This window comes from Ceratotherium simum, chromosome 19 (assembly GCF_057802395.1).
Source record: "Ceratotherium simum simum isolate JZ-2026a chromosome 19, ASM5780239v1, whole genome shotgun sequence".
NCBI classification, from domain to species: domain Eukaryota; kingdom Metazoa; phylum Chordata; class Mammalia; order Perissodactyla; family Rhinocerotidae; genus Ceratotherium; species Ceratotherium simum.
The window spans coordinates 23,307,835-23,331,122 of record NC_141918.1 but is presented as its reverse complement, the minus strand read 5'-3'; the positions used below and the strand labels follow the sequence as shown (position 1 = coordinate 23,331,122).

Here is a 23,288-nt window from a genome sequence, read left to right as displayed (position 1 = left end):
GCACCTTTGCTATTCCAATATCACCTACATGGGATGCTTGCCCCTCACCTCTCTGCCTCTGTGCCTATCTCAAGTACAGACGCCAATGCATGCCTTTGCCCTGTCCCTCTCCCCCCTCCCACCCACAGTGGACATCACTAGTTCTCCACAGCACTCTCCTCACTGAAACCAGACTCACTCCAGAATGCACCTCAACAAAGACTTCCAAGCTGCCATGCTGGTTGAAGCCAATTAGTCATTCCTTATGGGATCCTCCCTAATCTTCCACGTCCAGCTCAAGTCCCCTGCCCCCAACCGATTTCTCTGTGTACCCAAGCCCATGAAACTCTCTCCATCCTCTGAATTCCTATTGTGTGCAACTCTTGTTTAACACTTAGTTACTGCCTATCTTTTTGGTCAAAATCTTCCTCAAACCAAGGATCATTTAATTTCATTTTTCGGTAACTACAGATCTTCCTCTACTTACAATGGGGTTACGTCCCAATAAACCCATCGTAAGCTGAAAATATCATGTTAAAAATACGTTTAATACACCTAACCTACGGAACATCACGGCTTAGCCTAACCTACCTTAAACACGCTCAGAACACTTACATTAGCTTACAGTTGGGCAAAATCATCTAACACAAAGCCTATTTTATAATAAAGTGTTGACTATCATAATTTATTAAATACGATACAGAAAGTGAAGAACAGAATGGTTGTGCGGGTACAGAGTGGTTGTAAGTGTATCGGCTGTTTACCCTCCTGATTGTGCGGCTGACTGGAAGCTGCGGCTCGCTGCCACTGCCCAGCAGCACACGAGTATCTTACCCTGTATTGCTAGCCCGGGAAAAGATCAAAATTGAAAATCTGAAGTATGGTTTCTACTGAATGCTGAATTCACTTCTGCACCATAGTAAAGGCAAAAAATCGTAAGTTGAACCATCACTAGTTGGAGACTATCTGTACATGGAAACATGCACATAATAACTACTCAATAAAACCTGCACCATCAGCAATGTGTGATGCATGATGTATGTGCATTCATGTACTCTGAATATTAAAATAATTGTCTGGACTGGTTGATATTCAGGTGGCATACTAATTAGAAAAAAATGTTTGTTTATTTGCTATTAGAGAAAAAGGAAGATTATTTTGCATTATTATTTATTCACGATAGCCATGAGTATTATTTTCTTTATCCATATTAACTATGTAATCGGTATGGTTTTCAGGCACAAATGTTAGGTAGACAAAAAGTAACTTTCTTTATAGTACTATAATTAAATTAACTTTGTTCTCAAGCACCCATTTCTACCTGATTAACAGAAAAACATATTCTGGCCAATTCAAAATAACCCAATCTCTCCCAACTTAAATTCGACCTCTTAAGTTCTTGCCACTCCCACTCAGGCCCCGGCTCCTACTCCTTCTTTTCTACTTGGTGGTATCTGGGTTGTGAAGTGGCTTCGATGACATCATCATATGGGGACTTGGGGGAGGGGTGTCTAGTTCTGTGCCAGCCTGTTTTACCTGGCCTCCACTGAGTGTCCTAATTAGATTTGGGCCGCAGCATCTTTGTTCATTGCATCTTTGCTAATGTCCTCAATCATGACATAACCTTCAGGCATCAGTCCACATAGCTTTCATCCAACTGGTCCCAACCACATGGCTCCCCACTAGGGGACATCGGCTGCCTCAGCCACTCCCACAGCACACTGGGGTTGACTGGGAGGGCCAGAACATGCAGTTGCTTTCCACACACACTAGTATTTGCAGGACTGGTATTTGAGGTCCTCTGGCCCATCTGCCTATACATAGTCCCAGCCATTACTACTCTTTTCTCTCCAATTTTTCATCCTTTTGTTTTACTCCCCTTACCAGGAGACATACTCAACCTCATCATCCAACCCTCCTAGTAAAATTTTTATTTCCATATAATATTTTTAACTGATAAGAACTCTTTCTTATTCTCTGAATCTTTTTTTAATTGCATCTTGTTCTTGTTTCAGTGATGAGATACCATCTCTCTGAGAATATTAATTATTGTGTGTTTTTAAATTTTCTTCTTTTCCTTGCACTATCTCTTTTTCCTCAGAGTTCCTTTATACTTTTTTCATGTTTTGGTCACTGTCATGCTTGTGAGGCATTCTTCAAATGACTCTCATTCTTGGATGTCCATATTTAAGAGAGAGGCACTTAAAAACGAAATAGAAAGCCCATATATGGAGGCCCGCCTCACTGAAATGTCTGGGTCACTCCACTGGAGATCCCAAATTATCAACTTCCAATATATTGCAGTTGTCCTCTCTGTCTCTGTCCTTATGGGTTTATGCCCTTTTATTCTTTAATGTCATGGAGGTAGGGAGGGAAGAGGTGGTCAGGAAGGAATGAAGATAAATTCAGGTGTTCAATACACCAGCTTTTCCCTAGCTGGGGTTAAAATAAAATGATATGGAGACCAGGCTTGAAAATCCTCGAGCAGACAAAACCAGTAAGGCCACATAAGCAAAACTTAATCTAGCTTATTTTATGAACGTAAGCAAAACTTAACTTAGGTTATTCTTATAATTTTATTTATTTATTTATTTTCCCCCCCAAAGCCCCAGTAGATAGTTGTATGTCATAGCTGCACATCCTTCTAGTTGCTGTATGTGGGACGCGGCCTCAGCGTGGCCGGAGAAGCGGTGCGTCGGTGCGCGCCTGGGATCCGAACCCGGGGCCGCCGGCAGCGGAGCGCGCACTTAACCGCTAAGCCACGGGGCCGACCCAACTTAGGTTATTCTTTGTAAATGCCTCTGACAACCATAAACAAAACTTAAGTCATCTTCCTAAAATGATATAAGATAATCACTTTAAATCAATTCCCTGCTGTCTAGAAATCCCCATTGTAATAACTAATCATTGTAAAGGTTAAACAACTTCCTTATTTTCACTTTATAAGCCATCCTGTAACATCGTGGCTCTGAGCTTCTTACCAATTTCGAGTTTGAAGTCTCCCTGTTCACAAACAGTTTGTTTCTAGCTCGTTAAAATATTCATATCAAGGAATGCTCTCTGAATTTTCTTTTTTTCTTTTTTTTTGTGAGGAAGATCAGCCCTGAGCTAACATCGATGCCAATCCTCCTCTTTTTGCTGAGGAAGACCGGCCCTGGGCTGACATCTGTCTGTGCCTATCTTCCTCCACTTTATATGGGACGCCGCCACAGCATGGCCTGACAGGCGGTGCGTCGGTGCGAGCCCGGCACCCGGACCCAGGCTGCCAGCAGCGGAGCACGGTCACTTAACTGCTACGCCACGGGGTCGGCCCCTCTGAATTTTCTTTTGACACTGGCAACATCCTGGGTGGTGTGGTCAACATCCCCATGTCTGAGGGGTTCCTCTCGTTCTTCCATCCTCCAAGCTGTGAAGTCAAAGTTCTTGACTTTGGTATCTAATATCTAGCCACAACCCCTCCCTCTCTAAAAATAAAAGAAAATCTTTCCCACTCACTCACTGTAGAAACTCATCTCTTTTGAGTCTAATAGAATTTGCTCAATTTGAAAATTAAATTTTCTCTCTCAAGGACCTGACTCTTGCAAAGCAACAGTGTTTTGGCATCCCATCTACTATCTCTGCTATGGGTATTTAAAGGTTTTTTTGGAACTCAGACAGAGCTAGAAAATGTGTTCTAAGCTGAGTCCACCCTCCACCTCGGACAATGAATGCTACTTTAATGATGGGTGGAAAGCCATAAGACCATAAGAAAACATGCAGAAAGGCAAAACCAGAGTTAAAATTGTCAAACTGTATTCCACTAAAAATCAGTGCCATTGAGTTGTGCTGAGTGTGAATTGGCTCCTGTAAAAGTCAGAAACATAAGTGCTCAAGTCAGAATTTAAGCCAAAGTAATGGCCAAAAGAAACCAGAGTAGGAAGGTCAGTGGTCCTGGGCTAAGTCAGGAAGAACGAGGTAGAGAACTCGCTTTTGAACTGAAGTACATAGGAGGCTTTACATATCTGACCACCTAGAGGTGCTTCCTTCTTCCTGGGATCTGGACAGACAAGTTAACCCCAGGAGGTCCAGCAACCCACCAGAAATAGGCAAATCTGCCAAAAAGTTGCCTGGCTCTGTCCAGTTAACACCACTGGGCTTGGGCCTTCTCTGTGGTGCTTTCCTCCATGAGGAAGCACTCGAATTGGGATTCTCAGGATCACACAATGGAATGTGAAAACACGAAGACTTACAAACACACTTTTACACCAACTGAACAATGGATGTGGCTGAGATCTTTCACCAAGGGCAGCATTTAGCTAGAGCAAGTTCAGCTCAGTAAAACAAATGCATGATGAACAACTCTGCTGGGCACTCAAGATACAAAGATGAAGACAACTTCCTGTTTCCCTCAAAAATGGAAACTCTGTGAAGAAATCTCCACTTAAAGGAAGAATTCCATGAAGAACAATTCTTATAATACAAATTAAATGTCTGTATCTTACACGGCTGCTCCTAGGATGTGCAGAGTCCTAGCCAAATATTTTTTGTGAGTCCCTATCTATATAAACAATTTGATTTTAAAATGTATAACTAAATTAATGGGCCCATGTGAAGTATGGTGATCTATCAATGAAGATTTAGAATAATGGGTTGAGAAAAGGTATTTAGGTATTTATCTGTTGTCAATTTAGTGCATGAAGATTCTTCATAATGTCTAGTCACCATCTCTTCCTATTCAGGTCCAGGAACCAGCCCTCCATGTTCTTTATTGTCAAATGCACCATTGCTAGCTGATTTTATATCTCCCACCGAGAAAAAGGTAGCAGTGCTGTTATTACTCACCATAACGTGGCTCTTCATTGAAATAATATAGGTCTTCTTGTCCCTGCAGTTCCCTAACACCATTAACTAATGCTGGTTACATCATTACACACGGCGCTGCTTCATTTACCACGCCGATGAATACTGTCCTCCAACGACTTTCTCAAAATTTGTTACTACGCTTTACTGGCCATAGCCACAAATGCAAGTCTTACCCAGAACATATAGGAAAAATCATCTTCTAGTCATGAAAAATTTACTCTTCGGAATTTTATAGGATAAATGTAAAACAACATATCTTCCAATCACGTCTTCTCTTAACTCTTTAGCCCATAATTTCTGCATTCCTAGAGTGTGATTTCTTTCCAACAGTACTCCTGCCTTCCACACATGCCACCAGCCAGGAGGATAGGCAAGGAGCCCTTGGACAAAACAGGAAGAATAGTTCCATTTGCTCAAAGAATGTCTGTCCATCATTTGGCATGGCTTAAGACAGACTTGGAAGAGCAACATCACCAAATCAGAGGCATGAGAGGAAGTCAATTGAAGGGCTTGTTAGCATTACAGAGTTACAGTCTTGAAAGGAGATAGTCAGAATTACCCCAGGAGGCCTGCCTGACACATGGCATGGAGCCTGCAGAGAAGGTAAGGTCACCACCCTGGGTACCAGGCTCAGAGAACAGACAGGATGCAGGATGCCTGATCCACCTCCACTACCCTCGCCCTCAGGTGATGTAGTCAGAAGGCAGTACTGCAATCAGAACACAGCTGAGGGCTGACACATGGGTCTATTCATGCCCTAGGGTTGGCAGTGGGCTATCAGTAGTCCAGAGTCTTGCATTCGTCCTATGTCCATATGGCACTATCCTGTGAAAGAAATACGAGATCGGCCAGAGGAAGAAGGGAAATTAATTTTTTCTAACCAGCCCTCCCTCCTGGAGAAAGGATCACCCTCCTGGAGAAAGGATCACAGCCTGAGGATCACCCAATAGGCACAAGTCCTGGGGCTCCTCTTCACATCTAGTCAACCTCATACATGGATGGTACTGGGGGAGGGAGTAGAGGGTTACGGAATGTCCTGAAGGGAGAAATGGGACAGGACCCACAAGTCAGTCTGAGCAAGGGCACCCTGCCCCGATGGCACTGGAGGGGGACTTAGAAAATTTCCAGGGGAGCACTTCAAAGTGGCAGGCCTCCTGAGATCAAAGGCCCAGGGCAAGGACTCTACTTGCCCGGGTGTAAATGTGGCATTGGTATCATACTAGGACTTGTCACTTAGAGAACCTTTTGACACTTTCTGATGAATATGAAGCTTTTCTCAAAGAGCTATGATTTATTCTCATGATATCCCAACCAGGGATCAGGGACAATATCTCTTAGTTTCACTAATATCTGGGTTATTAAAAAATGTGTTTTCTCTCCTATAAGAATCCCTTCCTTTTCCTTTTAATTTTGGGATAAAATTAATTATCCCTTTAAGACTAAAACTGAAAAAATATATACTGAGGTTACTTTGGAGGCAGAGGGATGGATTGAAATCTTAGCTGTTTCATACAGGATATAGCTTTGGGGAGTTCAATTCACTTCACTGTTTCCTTATCTGTAAAATGGGGATAATATGCCTCCTTCAGCAACTCATGAGGATTAAATAAATGCCCACGAAAGTAACTTACAGAGCCCTGTCACATAAGGATTCAATAACTGTCTATCTCTGTTTTCTCTTCTTTTATAGAAGGGAGACTTTAATGAATAAAACAATATAAAGCCAGAATTAGTATTCACATCACATCCAATTTTGTCCCTAGCGTGTGTCCCCAATTGTTTCTCCATGTGTTGGTTCCTCACAATACTAATTAGGTCACATCAAATGTGCCATAATTGACCATGGCACTTGTGCAGCTTTACATTTTCACACACAAAAACTGAAAATAAATTAATAACCAGCAATTTTGACAATTATGGTCAATTAATTTGTCAACATAACATTTGACATATAGACTTTCTGTTTAAAAATAAAAACTGTCTATTAAAATGCAGATTAGCAACCAACTATGAAGTTCTCATACTTTTCATACAAAAAGGGAACTAGAGATAAAAAGCATATATGCCACTGTGATATTATATAAACTTTTATACCTCCTTTTCCCCCAAATAACAACCTATCAGTTCTCAATAAATAATCAAGCATTTATTTTGTATTTTAACTGAAATTATTTGTAATACTTTTTCCTTTTAATAGAAATGAAATATAAGAAAATGCATAAAGGACAGAAATTGAGAGAAAACACTTGGAACAAATATGATATTGAAATATTTATCTTAATTATACAATTTAATAAGAAAAATATTAAAAATCCAATAGGAAAGGGGGCCGGCCCCATGGCGCAGCGGTTAAGTGCGCACGCTCCACTGCTGGCGGCCTGGGTTTGGATCTCGGGCGTGCACTGATGCACCACTTGTCAGGCCATGCTGTGGCAGCGTCCCATATAAAGTGGAGGAAGATGGGCACAGATGTTAGCCCAGGGCCAGTCTTCCTCAGCAAAAAAAAGAGATGGATTGGCATGGATGTTAGCTCAGGGCTGATCTTCCTCACACAAAAAAAATAATTAATTAATTAATTTTTAAAAATCCAATAGGAAAATATTAACAAAGGACACAGAGAGATAATTAACATATGCAAATATTTAGCTTGCTTAAAAACATATTAAGCTAGACAATTTAGTCATCAAAGAATTACAGATTAAAACCAGAAGATATTATTTCTGAACTACTGTATTAACTAATTTTATTTAAATTTCTTGAGGATGTGGTGAAACTAGCTGTCTCATACACTACTGCTGCAAGTACAAATTGGTACAACTCTTTCAGAAATTGATTAACTATGTTTATAACCACTTCAAAGGTGTATAAACTTTGGTGTAGTGATTCCACTTCTGAGAATGTATCCTAACAAAATAATCAAAAATCCGGAAAAAGCTATTTACATTAAAATGAGATTTCCAACATATTTTTTAGTAACATAAAATTAGAAAGGACCTAAACATTAAATAGTAGGAGTATATTTGTTTATACTATAGTACAACAATTCTGTTGCATTATTAGGGTTAACAATGCCTTATGAAGAGTAGGAAGTAATCTAGAAAGATGGTTACCCAGAAATGTTTGAAGAAAAAAGCAAAATATAATAGTGCATATTTGCTTTCATTTCCATTAAATTCATAAAATATATAATACACAGTGTAGAAATGACCTAACATAAAGGAAAAAGATTAGGTTATACATTAGTATGTACAGTGATCTTAATTTATATTATATTTTGTGTGTATTATTTATTATTGAGCTTTTATTTTCCAACTTTTCTACAACAAATTTGCATTATTTTGAAATCAAAAGATAATAAATTATTTTATAATATGAAAAAAATTAGAAGGAAATATCCAAAAAGTACCAGTGGTTATTTTAGGGTGATGAAATTAGATTTTTGAAATATAAATCAATATATAGTGATGATGCTGAATCTTAACAACAGATACAGGTCCCTCTGAAGTCCAGCAATCTTCTGACAGAAGCTGAGGCCCCTCCAGCTCTGACCTACCCAAACCAGTGTGGATTCACTGCACATCCCACCCAATGGGATGGCCTGTCTCCCATGCCCAGAGGAGGAGAAGGAAATACTTCTTTCCATGGCTACCCCACAGGCCCGAATGGAGAAAAGGCTGGGTGTGGCTTTGAGAGATTTCAAACAAGTTAATAAGTATATTTAATATTAGAGACTATTTTGAAAAATAATGGCAACAAAATATAAGATTAATTAAGTAAAAAGCAAAACAATCCAAACAATAGGAGAACACCACATACACTAACTACTACATGTTTGGTTTAAACACATCCTCTTCTAAATTGTGGGATTTAATGATGTTGAAAATAAACTCAGTCAATGAATCTCTACAATAACGACTATTTGGTATTAAAAATAAAAGAAATGAAAATGACAAACCGATGTTCCTATGACCTATCCATTGATCTTCATCACATACATCAGTAGAGAATAGCAACAACAAAAGTTTGCCATGAGTTAGTATCAGGCCCCAAGAACAGATCCAACACTCCTATCACAAGTATTTTGAAAAGCAAGAGTTAGTACCATGTAGCTGACACCGTGCATCTGAGGTAGAATTGTCATTAGTTGGCTACCATGCAGCTATGACAAAATATTTTTATAAGAGAATATTTGGTGCAACCTTGTGGAAAGTCTACCTGCATGGTTACTTTTTGTGTGACAAGCTCTTCAACTGCATTATTTCACTTCATCTTCCAAAACCGGTGACTATTGTTGAATGATATACATTTTTTCAGGTAAGGAAAGAGAGGCTTAGATAGACAAGTTAACCTGAATTTAGCTTATGAATGTGAAGCCAGGATTTGAATTCAACCCAGGATATCCAGCTCTGGAGTACTCACTGTCAGCCAAAATGATATAATTTTTAACCAGAAAATAGCCTGTAATGGAGGTCCAGATATGGAGAATATTGAAGTCTGGCCTCAGCACTCATTGAAAGATAGGCTGATAAAGATTAGAATCTTTACTCCCTGGTACTTATAAATACTCTAGCCACATTGGACTATGTACTATTTCCCAAAAATGTATCTGCTTGTAATGTTTCCTCCATCTGGAACCTTTTTACCCTTCTCAACCACATCTGACTAAACTCTGCTCATCCCTCAAAGTCTTTCTCAAATGTCCTCTTTTCATTAATTCTACCAACCGATGCCTTTCTCTTTGATAATCCATGGTATTTCGTTTGTACCATTTGTCATATTCTGCCTTGTATTTTAGTTATGTTTTTCTTATTTTCTCTACTATATTATTAGAGTGGAGCTATGTCTTCTTCATCTTTGTATCCTCGGTGCACCTGACACCTGCTACCACTCTTCCATTGACAAGTGAGATCCATGTTCTCACCAAACAAATCTTAAAGGCAAGACACAAAAAGATCAAATGTTTTCAAGTAAATTGACTGTATCCCTCTGCAAAACTCAAGAATATTTATGGGAATACAAAAATGTCCAGCAACCAACACGGTAAAATCCACAGTGTCTAGTACTTCATCAAAAATTGCAAGATACACTAATGAAGAGAAAAATCAATTCATTGCAATCAACTCCAAACTGGCACAGATATTAGAATTAGCAAAAAAGAACATTAAATCAGTTATTATAACTCTATTCCAAACAAGGCCATCTTCACAAACATGAGATCTGTGCAGTCACACAGAACCCCATGCTTAGAAGGACCCTACTTTTGGTTTAAAGCTCTACTGTTACCATCTTGAAATTTTTAGTAATTTTGAACAAGGGAACTTGCATTTTCACTTTACACGGGGCCCCACAAATTACGTAGCTTATCCTGATTCTATATGTTCAAAAAGATTTAGAGAGTGGAAGGTATTTTCAAAGGCCCAAATTGAACTAGAAATGAAAACTACAATGTGTAAGATGAAAAACACATTGATTGGAATAATGGTAAATTAGACATTGTAGAAGAAAAGATTAGAGAAGCTGAAGACATAGCAATGAAAACAATCTAAAGTGAAACACAGATAGAATATGGAATTTTAAAATGAAAAGAGCATCAGTGACCTGTGAAACAATCACAATAAGCCTAACATATGTGTAATTTAACTCTCTAAAGTGGAAGACATAAAAAATATTTGAAGAATTAGTGGCATAAAATTTTCCAAATTTGATGAAAACAATAAGCCTACAGATTCAATAAAGTCAAAAAACTCCAAGCATAAGAAACATTAAAAAAACTCCACCAAGTACATCATAATCAAAATACTCAAAACTAGTGATAAAGATAAAAATAAGATAAAAGCAATCAGAGATAAAAGAGACATTACATATAGAGAAACAAAGATAACAATGACAGCAACTTTCTCATAAGAAACAATACAGGCAAAGAGAAAGTGGAAAACGTCTTTAAAGTACTGAAAGAGAAAAGCTGTTAACTTAAAATTTTATACCCAGTGAAAATATCTTTCAAAAACTGAGGTGAAAAAAAGACTTTTTGTGACATTCTAAAACTGAAAGAATTCACCACCAATAGACTCACATTACAAATAATATTAAAGTGAGTCCTTGAGCCAAAAACATACAATGGAGAACGGAAAGTCTCTTCAACAAATGGTGTTGGGAAAACCGGACAGCCACATGCAAAAAAATGAAAGTAGACCATTACCTTACACCATACACAAAAATTAACTCAAAATAGATTAAAGATTTGAATGTAAGACCTAAAACTATGAAACTTCTAGAAGAAAACATAGGCAGTACGGTCTTTGACATTGGTCTTAGCAACATATTTTCAAGCACCATGTCTGACCGGGCAAGAGAAACAATAGAAAAAAACAAACAAATGGGACTACATCAAGCTAAAAAGCTTCTGCACAGCAAAGGAAACCATCAACAAAACGAAAAGACAACCTAACAATTGGGAGAAGATATTTGCAAACCATACATCTGAGAAGGGGTTAATCTCCAAAATATATAAAGAACACATGCATCTCAACAACAAAAAAACTAACAACCCAATTAAAAAATGGGCAAAAGACCTGAACAGACATTTCTCCAAAGAAGATATACAGATGGGCAACAGGCACATGAAAAGATGTTCAATGTCATTAACTATCAGGGAAATCAAAACTACAATGAGATATCACCTCACACCCCTCAGAATGGCTATAATTAACAAGACAGGAAACAACAAGTGTTGGAGAGGATGTGGAGAGAAGGGAACTCTCATACACTGCTGGTGGGAGTGCAAACTGGTGCAGTCACTATGGAATACAGTATGGAGATTCTTCAAAAAATCAAGGATAGAACTACCATATGATCCAGCTATTCCACTGCTGGGTATTTATCCAAAGAACACAAAAACACCAATGCGTAAAGATACATGCACTCTTGTGTTCATTGCAGCATTATTCACAATAGCCAAGACTTGGAAGAAACCTAAGTGCCTATCAAGGGACGAATGGATAAAGAAGATATGGTATATATACACAATGGAATACTACTCAGCCATAAGAAATGATGAAATCCAGCCATTTGTGACAACATGGATGGACATTGAGGGTATTATGCAAAGTGAAATAAGTCAGAGGGAGAAGGTCAAATACCGTATGATCTCCCTCATTAAGTAGTAGATAATAACAACAACAAACAAACACATAAAGACAGAGATTGGATTGGTGGTTACCAGAGGGGAAGGAGGGAGGGAGGAGGGTGAAAGGGATAATTAGGCACATGTGTGTGGTGATGAATTGTAATTAGTATTTGGGTGATGAACATGAGAATATGATGTAATCCATGCAGAAATAGAAGTATAATGATGTACACCTGAAATTTATACAATGTTATAAACCAATGTTACCACAATAAACAAAAATTTAAAAAAATAATAATAAAAAATAAAATAAAATAATAATAAAAAATAAATAAATTGAGTCCTTCAGGAAGAAGGAAAATGATACTAGATTGAAATGTGGGTTTATACAAAGTAATGAAGAGCAGAAGAAATAGCAACTACATGGATAAATATGTAAGATTTTTTTCTGATTATTCAAATCTCCTTAAAAGATAATTGACCGTTTAAACAAAAACAATAACAATGTAGTGTAAGGCATATTAAGATTTGTGGAAGTAAAATGTATGACAAAATAGCACAAAGATTGGGAAAGGAGAAATGGAAGTACACTATTTTAAGGTTCTTATACTATGTGTGAAGTGGCATAATATCACTTGAAGGTAGACTATGATAAGTGAAAGACGTATATTATAAATTCTAGGATGTCATCATCATCGCAGTGTGAGAGGATCCCTTTATCTCTCCCCTTCAATCTATAGCAAGTAAAACATCCATAACCCAACAAAAGCTACATTGCCCAACATACCAGGATGTTGGAGAGATCCACACATTGGTACATACAAAGTTGAGTGGATTGGAGCACAGAGAGGAGGCTAAATGGGGGAACAACAGAGGCTGTGGTCAGGCCTCTGGACCCTCAACTGCAGTGGCTGAACCAGCTACCCTCAGTGCCAAAGAACCTGGTCAGCAGCAGCAAAGGTCCATGTGCGACTCCAGCAGCCACTGCAGTGGCACCTGAGGCCACAGGGAGCTGAGCACCAGAGGAAGTGGAGTCTTATGATCCCAGCCCCAGCAACAGCTCAGAGCCTGGTAGCAGCAGTGGAGATGCACACAGGACTCTAACATCCTAACCACAGTGGAGCCTGTGACCAGAAGGTAACAGACAACAGCAGAGGTAGTGTCCTGAGAGCCTCCCCACCCTCCCACTGCCCCATGCCACAGCAGCAAAGCTTCCAACCCAGGTGATCTGGTTGTGGTGGAGGCGTCAGCCATCCCTGTAACCCCGGCAGCAAAGCCAGCATCCACAGTGACACAGGCAACAGCAAGGCATCAGTGACCCTAGAAGTGCAGGTGGCAATGACAAGAGTATCAGTGACACCCCAAATAAAGGCCACGGAGAATGAAGTGCAGATCCTCAAATATAGCCAGAGGCAGCTCAGGTAAGAGAAATAAAAAACCAGTGCTATAGTGCCACCTACTGAAAAACAAAAGAAAGGTGTCTAATTTCCAATTGGCTGAAAAGTTTAAATCAAAACAAACAAAGTTATACCTAAATAAGAAAAGTGTTTGCTATGATAAATGCGCCAGCAGAGGAATAACTCAGCAAGAACCATGAAAAGCCATGGTAACAGGGCATCACACACAAAAAAAATAATAATTCTCCAAAAACCATACATAAAGTCATGGAAGATTGTGATCTAACTGATAAAGAATTCAAAGTAGTTGTCATGAAGACACTCAATGAGCTACAATAAAACTCAGAAAGGCAGTTCAATGAGCTAAGGAATAAAATCAATGAACAAAAAGAATACTTTACCAAAGAGATTGAAACTATAAAAAAGAGCCAAACAGAAATTCTGGAGCTGAATAACTCAATAAATGAGATAAAGAATGCATTAGAAAGCATTGGAAATAGAAGAGACCATACAGAAGAGAGAATGAGCAAGCTCAAAAACAGAAACCTAAAAATGATGCAGATAGGAGAGGAGACAGAATTAAGTTTTTTTTTTTAATGTAGAAATTCTGTGAGAATTATCTGACTCCATTAGAAAGGGCAACATAAGGATAATGGGTATCCCAGAAAGAGATGAGAGAGAGAAGGGAACAGAGAGATTATTTAAAGAAATAATAGCTGAAAATTCCCCAAACCTGGGGAAGGAACTGGATATACAAATCCATGAAGCTAATAGAACACCTAATTGTTTCAATGCAAAAGGACCTTCTCCATGACTCATGATAATATAAATGTCAAAAGTCAATAACAGGGCCAGCCCCGTGGCTTAGCGGTTAAGTGCGCACGCTCCACTGCTGGCAGCCCAGGTTCGGATCCCAGGCGCGCACTGACACACTGCTTCTCCAGCCATGCTGAGGCCGTGTCCCACATACAGCAACTAGAAGGAAGTGCAGCTATGACATACAACTATCTACTGGGGCTTTGGGGGGAAAAATAAATTTTTAAAAAAGTCAATAACAAAGAATATTAAAGCCAGGAAATAAATAAATAAACAACATACAAGGGAACTCCCATCAGGCTATCAGCAGATTTCTCAACAGCAACTCTATGGGTGAGGAGAGAGTAGAATGATATATTCAAATTATTGAAAGATAAAAGCTGTCAGCCAAGAATACTCTATCCAGCAAAGTTATCTTTCAAATATGAAGACAAAATAAAGATTTTCCCAGACAAACAAAAGCTGAGGGAGTTCACTGCCGCTAGACCTGCCTTACAAGAAATGTTAAAAGGAGCTTTCCTACCTGAAATAAAAAGGCAAAGGTATACAAAGTTTTGAACGAAGTGATAAATAGATAGAATCAGAAAATTGCAACTTAATATCAGAATAGGTTAGTAAACACTTAATTATAACATAAAAGTTAAAGGGAAAGGAAGTACTAAAAATAACTATAACCACTTAAATTTGGTAATGAACTCACAATACAAAAAAGGATAATTTGTGACAACTAAAACATAGAAGGGGGGGCTGGCCAAGTGGCATAGCAGTTAAGTTTGCGCACTCCGCTTTGGTGGCCTGGGGTTTGCAGGTTCGGATCCCGGGTGCAGACCTATGCACTGCTTATCAAGCCATCCTGCGGTGGCATCCCATATAAAGTAGAGGAAGATGGGCATGGATGTTAGCGCCGGGCCAATTTTTCTCAGCAAAAAAAAAAAAAAAAAAAGAGAGGAAGATTGGCAACAGATGTTAGCTCAGGGCTAATCTTCCTCAAAAAAAAATAATAATAAACATAGAAAGGGAAGAGGAAAAGGACAAAACCTGCATAGGCGAAGGAATATCAGCAGAAAAAGGACTATCTCATCTATGAGACCTTTTATACAAACCTCACAATAACCACAAAACAAAACTTTAGAGTGGAGTCCCAAAACATAAAAAAAGAGGAAACAGAAACACATCACAGAAAACCACCAAACTGAAATGGCAGACAGAAACACAAGAGAAAAGGAACAATGGAAATATAGAGCAACCAAAAAACAAAAGATAAAGTGGCAGTATTAAGTCCCCATATATCAACAATCACCCTAAATGTGAATGGATTAAATTTACCAATCAAAAGACACAGAGTGGCTGGATGGATTAAAAAACAAGACCCAACAATATGCTGCCTCCAGGAAACCACTCTCAGGTCTAAAGACAAACATAGGCTCAAAGTGAAGGGATGGAAGATGATACTCCAAGAAAATGGTAACCAAAATAAAGCAGGTATAGCCATCCTTATATCAGATAAAATAGACTTCAAGCCAAAAACAATAATAAAAGACAAAGGCTGACATTATATAGTGGTAAAAGGGACAATCCATCAAGAAGACATAATATTTCTTAATATATATGCACCTAACATAGGAGCACCAAAGTATATAAAGCAACTGTCAACAGACCTAAAGGGAGAAATTGACAGCAATACAATAACAGTAGAGGACTTTAATGCCCCATTACATCAGTGGATAAATCATCCAGACAGAAAGTCAACAAGGAAACATTGGTCTTAAATGAAACACTAGACCAGATGCACTTAGATATATGTAGAACATTCCACCCAAAAGTAGCAGAATACACATTTTTCTCAAGTGCACATGGAACATTCTCAAAAATAGACAATATGTTGAGAAACAAAACAACTCAATAAATTTAAGAAGATTTAAAACATATCAAGTATCATTTCTAAACACGATACTGTGAAACTAGAAATCAACTACAAGAAAAAAGTTGGAAAAGTCAAATATGTAGACACTACACAACATGCTACTGAACAACTATTAGATCAACAAAGAAATCAAAGGAAAATCAAAAAATACCTGAGACAAATGAAAATGAAAACACAACATACCAAAATATGAGATGCAGCAAAAGTGGTACTAAGAGGGTAGTATATACCAATACAGGCCTACCTCAAGAAAAATGAAAAATCTCAAATAAACAATCTAACATTACACCCAAAAGAACTAGAAAAAGAAGACAAATAAAACCCAAAGTCAATAGAAGGAAGGAAATTATAAAAATCAGAGCAGAAATAAATGAAATAGATTAAAAAGACAATACAAAAGATCGATGAAACTAAGGGCTGGTTTTTGAAAAGAGAAACAAAATAGACAAAGCTTTAGCTAGACTCACTAAGAAAAAAGAGAGAAAAACTCAAATAAATAAAATCAGAAATGAAAATTTAGGAGAAATTATAACAGATACCACAGAAATATAAAAGATTATAAGAGAATTCTATAAAAAGCTATATGCCAACAAATTGGATAACCTAAAAGAAATAGATAAATTCTTAGAATCATACAACCTCCCAAAACTGAATCAATAAGAAATTGAGAATCTGAATAGACCAATTACTAGTAAAGAGACAGAAACAGTAATCAAAAACCTCCTCAAAAAACAAAAGTCCAGGACCAGATGGCTTCTCTGGTGAATTCTACCAAGCATTCAAAGAAGATTTAATACCTATCCTTCTCAAACTCCTTCAAAAAACTGAAGATGCTTCCTAATTCATTTCATGAGGCCAACATTACCCTGATACCAAAACCAGACAAGGACAACAAAAAAAAGGAAAATTACAGGTCAATATTGCTGATAAACATAGATGTAAACATCATCAACAAAATATTAGCAAATCAATTAAAATAATACACCAAAAGGATCATACACCACAATGAAGTAGGATTTATTCCAGGGATGCAAGGATGGTTCAACATCCACAAACCAATCAATGTGATATACCACATTAACAAAATGAAGAATAAAAATCACATGATTATCTCCAAGGTGCAGAGAAAGCATTTGACAAGATGCAGCATCCATTTATGATTAAAACTCTGAATAAAATAGGTATATAAGGAAAGCACCTCAACATAATAAAGGCCATATATGACAAACCCACAGCTAACACCATATTCAATGGTGAAAAACTAAAAGCCATTCCTCTGATAACAGGAACAAGACAAGGGTGCCCACTCTCACCGCTTTCAATCAACATAGTACTGGAAGTTTTAGCCAGAGCAATTAGGCAAGAAAAAGAAATAAAAGGGATTCAAATTGGAAAGGAAGAAGTAAAACTTTCACTATTTGCAGATGTCATGATTTTCTATACAGAAAACCCTACAGAATCCACCAAAAAACTATTTGAAATAACAAATACATTAAAGTTGCGGGGTACAAAATCAACATACAAAAATCATTGCATTTCTATACATTAATAACAAACTAGAACAAAAGAGAAATCAAGAATACAATCCCATTTACAACGCAACAAAAAGAATAAAATACCTAGGAATTTAACCAAATTTAACCAAAAAGGTGAAAGACCTGTACACTGAAAACTATAAGACATTGTTGAAATAAATCAAAGAAGACACAAAGAAAAGGAAAAATATCCCAGGCTCAGGGATTGGAAGAATTAACATAGTTAAAATGTACATATTACCTAAAGCAATCTACAGACTAAATGTAATCCCTATCAGAATCCTAACAACATTTTTCCCAGAAACAGAACAAAGAATCCTAAAATTTATATGGAACAACATAAGACCCTGAATAGCCAAAGCAATTCTGAGAAAAAAGAACAAAGCTAGAGGTATCACATTCCCTGATTTCAAAATATACTACAAAAGTATAGTAATCAAAACACCATGGTACTGGCACAAAAACAGACACACAGATCAATGGAACAGAATTGAAAGCCCAGAAATAAACCCACACATTTATGGACAGCTAATTTTCAACAAAGGAGCCAAGAACATACAATGGAGGAAGGAAAGTCTTTTCAATAAATAGCGTTAGGAAAACTGGACAGCCATATGCAAAAGAATGAAAGTAGACCATTATCTTACACCATACACAAAAATTAACACAAAATGGATTAAAAACTTGAATATAAGACCTGAAACCATAAAACTCCTAGAAGAAAACAGAGGCAGTACACTCTTTGACATGAGTCTTTGCAGTATCTTTTTGAATACATCTCCTCTGGCAAGGGAAACAAAAGAAAAAATAAACAAATGGGACTACATCAAACTAAAAAGCTTTTGCATGGTAAAGGAAACCATCAACAAAATGAAAAGACAACTTAACAACTGGGAGAAGATATTTACAAATATATATTCAATAAGAGGTTAATATCCAAATATATAAAGAACTCATACAACTCAACAACAAAAAAATACTCGATTAAAAAATGGGCAGAGGATCTGAACAGACATTTTTCCAAAGACGATATACAGATGGCCAACAGGCACATGAAAAGATGTTCAACATCACTAATTATTAGGGAAATGCAAATCAAAACTACAATAAGACATCACCTCATGCCTGTCAGAATGACTATCATTAACAGGACAAGAAATAACAAGTGTTGGAGAGGATGTGGAGAAAAGGGAACCCTCATACACTGCTGGTGGAAATGTAAATTGGTGCAGCCACTAAGGAAAACAGTATAGAGATTCCTCAAAAAATTAAAAATAGAACTAACATATAATCCAGCTATTCCACTTCTGGGTATTTATCCAAAGAACATGAAAACACTAATTCAAAAAGATATATGCCCTCCTATGTTCATTGCAGCATTACTCACAATAGCCAAGACTTGGAAACAACCTAAGTGTCCATCAGTGGATGAATGATAAAGAATATGTGGCATATATATACATGGAAATACTACTCAGCCACAAAAAAGATGAAATTTTTGCCATTTGCAACAACATGGATGAACCTTGAAAAAGAGAGAAAGACAAATACCACATTATTTCACTCATATGTGGAAGATTAACAAACAAACACATAGATACAGAGAACAGATTGGTGGTTACCAGAGAAGAAAGAGAGTGGGGGGAGGGTGAAAGGGATAAAGGGGGACGTTTGTACCGTGACAGATAGCAACTAGACTTTTGGTGGTGAACACGATGTAGTCTACACAGAAGTTGAAATACAATAAAATACACCTGAAATTTATATAATGTTATAAACCAGTGTTACCTCAATAATAAAATAAACTCTAAAGCAACCCCTAAAATAGCAAAGCAAAGAACAATAGCCAATAAGCCAACAAAGGAGATAAAATTGAACCATAAAATATATTCATTTAATACAAAACAAGGCAGGGAAAAAGAGAAAAGGGAATAAAGAACACAAGAGGCAAATATAAAACAAACACCAAAAGATAGATGTAAACCTAATCATATCAATAATTACATTGAATGTAGTCTAAACCCCAATTAAAAGCTGAGATTGTCAAATTACATAAAAACATAAGACCCAACTATACGCTGCCTATGAGAAACAAACTTCAAATATAAAGACACAAATAGGTTATAAGTAAAAACATGAAAAATAATATATCATGATAACTCCAACAAAGCTAGTGTGGCTATTTTAATATTAGACAACGTAGTTTCAGGAGAAATAATCTTACCAAAGATCAAGAGAGTCATTTTATAATGGTAAAGTGGTCAATTGATTAAAATGATATAAAAATTCTAAATGTTTATGCATCTAACAACAGTTTCAAAGTACATGAAGCAAAACCTGATAAAACTGTAAGGAGAAATAGACAAACCCACAATTACTGTCAGAGATTTCAAAACTCTTCTCTTAATAATTGGTAGAACAAGCAGACAGAAAAATCAGTAAGGGTATAGAAGATTGGAACAATACTATCAAACAACTTGACCTAATTGACATTCATAAAACATTCCACCCAACGTAGCAGAATACACATTTTGTTCAAGTGCACTCAGAAATTTTACTAAGATAAACCATATTCAGGGCCATAATACAAATATTATAAAAGGATTCAAATCAAATAAGGTATGTTCTTTAACAATGGAATTAAATTATAAATCAATAACAGGAAAATGTCTAAAAAATCCCCAAACATTTGGAAACTAAATAATATACTTCTAAATAACCCATGAGTCAAAAAAACTAAAAGAGAAATTAGAAAGTATTTCAAACTAAGTATAAATGAAAATACAACATATGTAAATTTATGGATGCTGCTTACATAGTACTTAGGGTAAAATTTAAAGCAATAATCACCTACATTAGAAAAGAAGAAAGGTCTCATATTCTACCTTAAGAAACTAAAAGAAGAGCAAACTAAACCCAAATTAAATGAAAAGACACTAATAAAAATCAGAGCAGAAATTGATGAAACAAAAAAAGAAAATCAAGGAAGCCAAAAGCTACTTCTTTGAGAATATTTTAAAAAATTGATACACCTCTAGTCAGACTCATCAGTAAGTAACAAAAAGAGACAAGACAGAAATGAGAAAGGTGAAATCACTACTAATTCTATCAATATTAAAAGGATACTAAGGGGGGCCGGCCCTGTAGCTTAGCAGTTAAGTGTGCGCACTCTGCTACTGGGAGCCCAGTTGGGATCCCGGGTACGCACCGACACACTGCTTGTCCGGCCATGCTGAGGTGGCGTCCCACATACAGCAACTAGAAGGGTATGCAACTATGACATACAACTATCTACTGGGGCCTTGGGGAGAAAAGGGAAAAAAAGGAGGAGGAGTGGCAATGGATGTTAGCTCAGGGCTGGTCTTCCTCAGCAAAAAGAGGTGGATTGGCATGGATGTGAGCTCAGGGCTGATCTTCCTCACACACACAAAAAAAGATACTAAGGGAATATTATGAAAAACTTTATGCAAATATTTTAACAACATGAATGAAATGGACATATTCCTTGAAAGACACAAACTACAAAAGCTCACTCCAAAGAAATAGATAGGACATTAGTGAGAATGAAGTAGTAAGAACCTCCTGAAGTCCTCTCCTCTGTAAAAGCAACAAGAACACAAAAAAATCAACATTTCAGAACTGTGGAAATTAACCAAAGGCTTGTAGCCATCTGCAAGGCATCTATTCAAGAAAAAAGGATGGATATCAATAAGAACAGTGAACTTTGTGGCATTTTAACTTGCTGTATTTCCCTCCACCTCTCCCCAGTTCTCAGTAGCCTTGAAAACTAACATCCTGCAATCACACCTGGAAGTCACTGGAGGACAGAATAAGTTTGGAGCTCCTCCAAAGCCCCATTCCCAGAGAACTGTCATTATTTTACCTGTCCGGTGGTTCACTGGAAGACCCCACTCACAAGACTTGTCTTTATTTGTCCTGACTCAGAGCTCACTTACTGCAAACAGCCTTTTCTCAACAGGATTTGTTGAGAAAAATTAGAAGCCATTGTTTGACATCATGGTTGCCTGATGCAGTAGACTACAGTTGAGCAAACAATATGCTAATCAAAAAGCTTAAACGGGAAAGCTGGCGAATGATATGTCCATAGGGGATGTTATAGACTGAATTGTGTCCCCCCAAAATTCATTTGTTGAAGTCCAAACTCCTAATACCTCAGAATCTGACTGTATTTGGAGATAGGGCCTTTAAAGAGGTAATTAAGTTTAATTGAAGTCATAAGGGTGGGATCCTCATCCAATATGACGATTGTATTTATAACAAGAAGAAGAGATGCCAGGGATGTACACACACAGAGAAAAAGGCCATTTGAGGACATAGTGAGAAAGCAGCCATCTACATGCCAAGGAGAGAGGCCTCAGGAGAAACCAAACCTCCCAACACCTTGATTTTGGACTTCTAGCCACCAGAACTATGAGAAAATAAATTTCTGTTGTTGGAGCAACTCAGTCTGTGGTATTTTGTTATGGCAGCCATAGCAAACTAGTACAGGGAGCTTTGAAAAGTCTAGAAGGCCATGCATATGTGAAAGCTGTGCATGTGCCCAGAGCTGTGTAACATGCTCAGGAAAGACCTGAGAAGGCCATGCGCTCTCATCCCTAGCTGACCTTGAGACTCTGCACAAGAAGTAAAGGCTTAGGCAGAGTTGTAAATTGCCTGGCTGAGTGTTGAAGGTACGCCCCAACATGCACACAGAATTCCTCAGAGGGGGATTCATTGGATTTACTTAAGGAAATTACCACTCATTTACTAGCTGACCACTAAGCTGAGCAGAAATTTCAGTGACCACACATGACAAAGAATACAGACTTTACAGAATTAGTTCATAAAAGTTATTAAACAAACAGCAATAACAACAAACTCTGGCTGGGTTTGGGGTGGAGAATCTGATTTCCAAAGTTGCCACATATATTATTTAAGATGTACAATTTTCAACCAAAAATAACTACAAGCCATCCATAGAAACAGGAAAGATTTCACACGTTGGGAGAAAAGCAGTGAGTAGAAACTATCCCTGAGGAAGCCCAGATGTTGGACTTACTAGACAAAGACTTACTTTAACAGAATAGAATTAAAACAGTGTTTCACCAAAGAGAGAATATCAATAAAGAGGTAGCAACTATTAAAAAAAAAAATAGAAATTCTGTTATTGAAAAGTACAATAACTGAAATGAAAAATTCACCAGAGAAGCTCAATAGTAGCTTTGAACAGGGGGAAGAATCAGTGAACTTGAAGTAATGTCAATTGAGATTATCCAGTCTAAGGAACAGAAAGAAAAGAGAATGAAGATAAATGAACAGAGTCTCAGAGACCAGTAATGCCAAAAAGAAGAAATAAACCAAATGTATATCAAGTGATGAATGAATAAACAAAATGTGATATATCCATACAATGGAATATTATTCAGACATAAAAAGGAATGAAGTACTGATATACGCTGTAATATGGATGAACATTGAAAACACTATGCTAAATGAAAGAATCCAGGCACAAAAATGCCACATATTGTATGATTCCATTTATGTGAGATCTCCAGAATAGGCAAATCCATAGAGACAGAAAGTAAAAGTTAATTAGTGGTCTCCAGGGGTTGGAGGGAAAGAGGAGAATGGGAACTGAGTGCTAATGGGTGTGGGATTTCTTTTGGAAG

At 37.4% G+C, this 23,288-nt stretch overlaps 1 long non-coding RNA gene across 1 annotated transcript in view; it reads right to left on the bottom strand.

Annotated features, from left to right (window-relative positions):
- The window catches only part of LOC147914512 (uncharacterized), a 124,001-nt gene that overhangs the window by 844 nt on the left and 99,869 nt on the right, over positions 1–23,288 (bottom strand). The window lies entirely within an intron of this gene.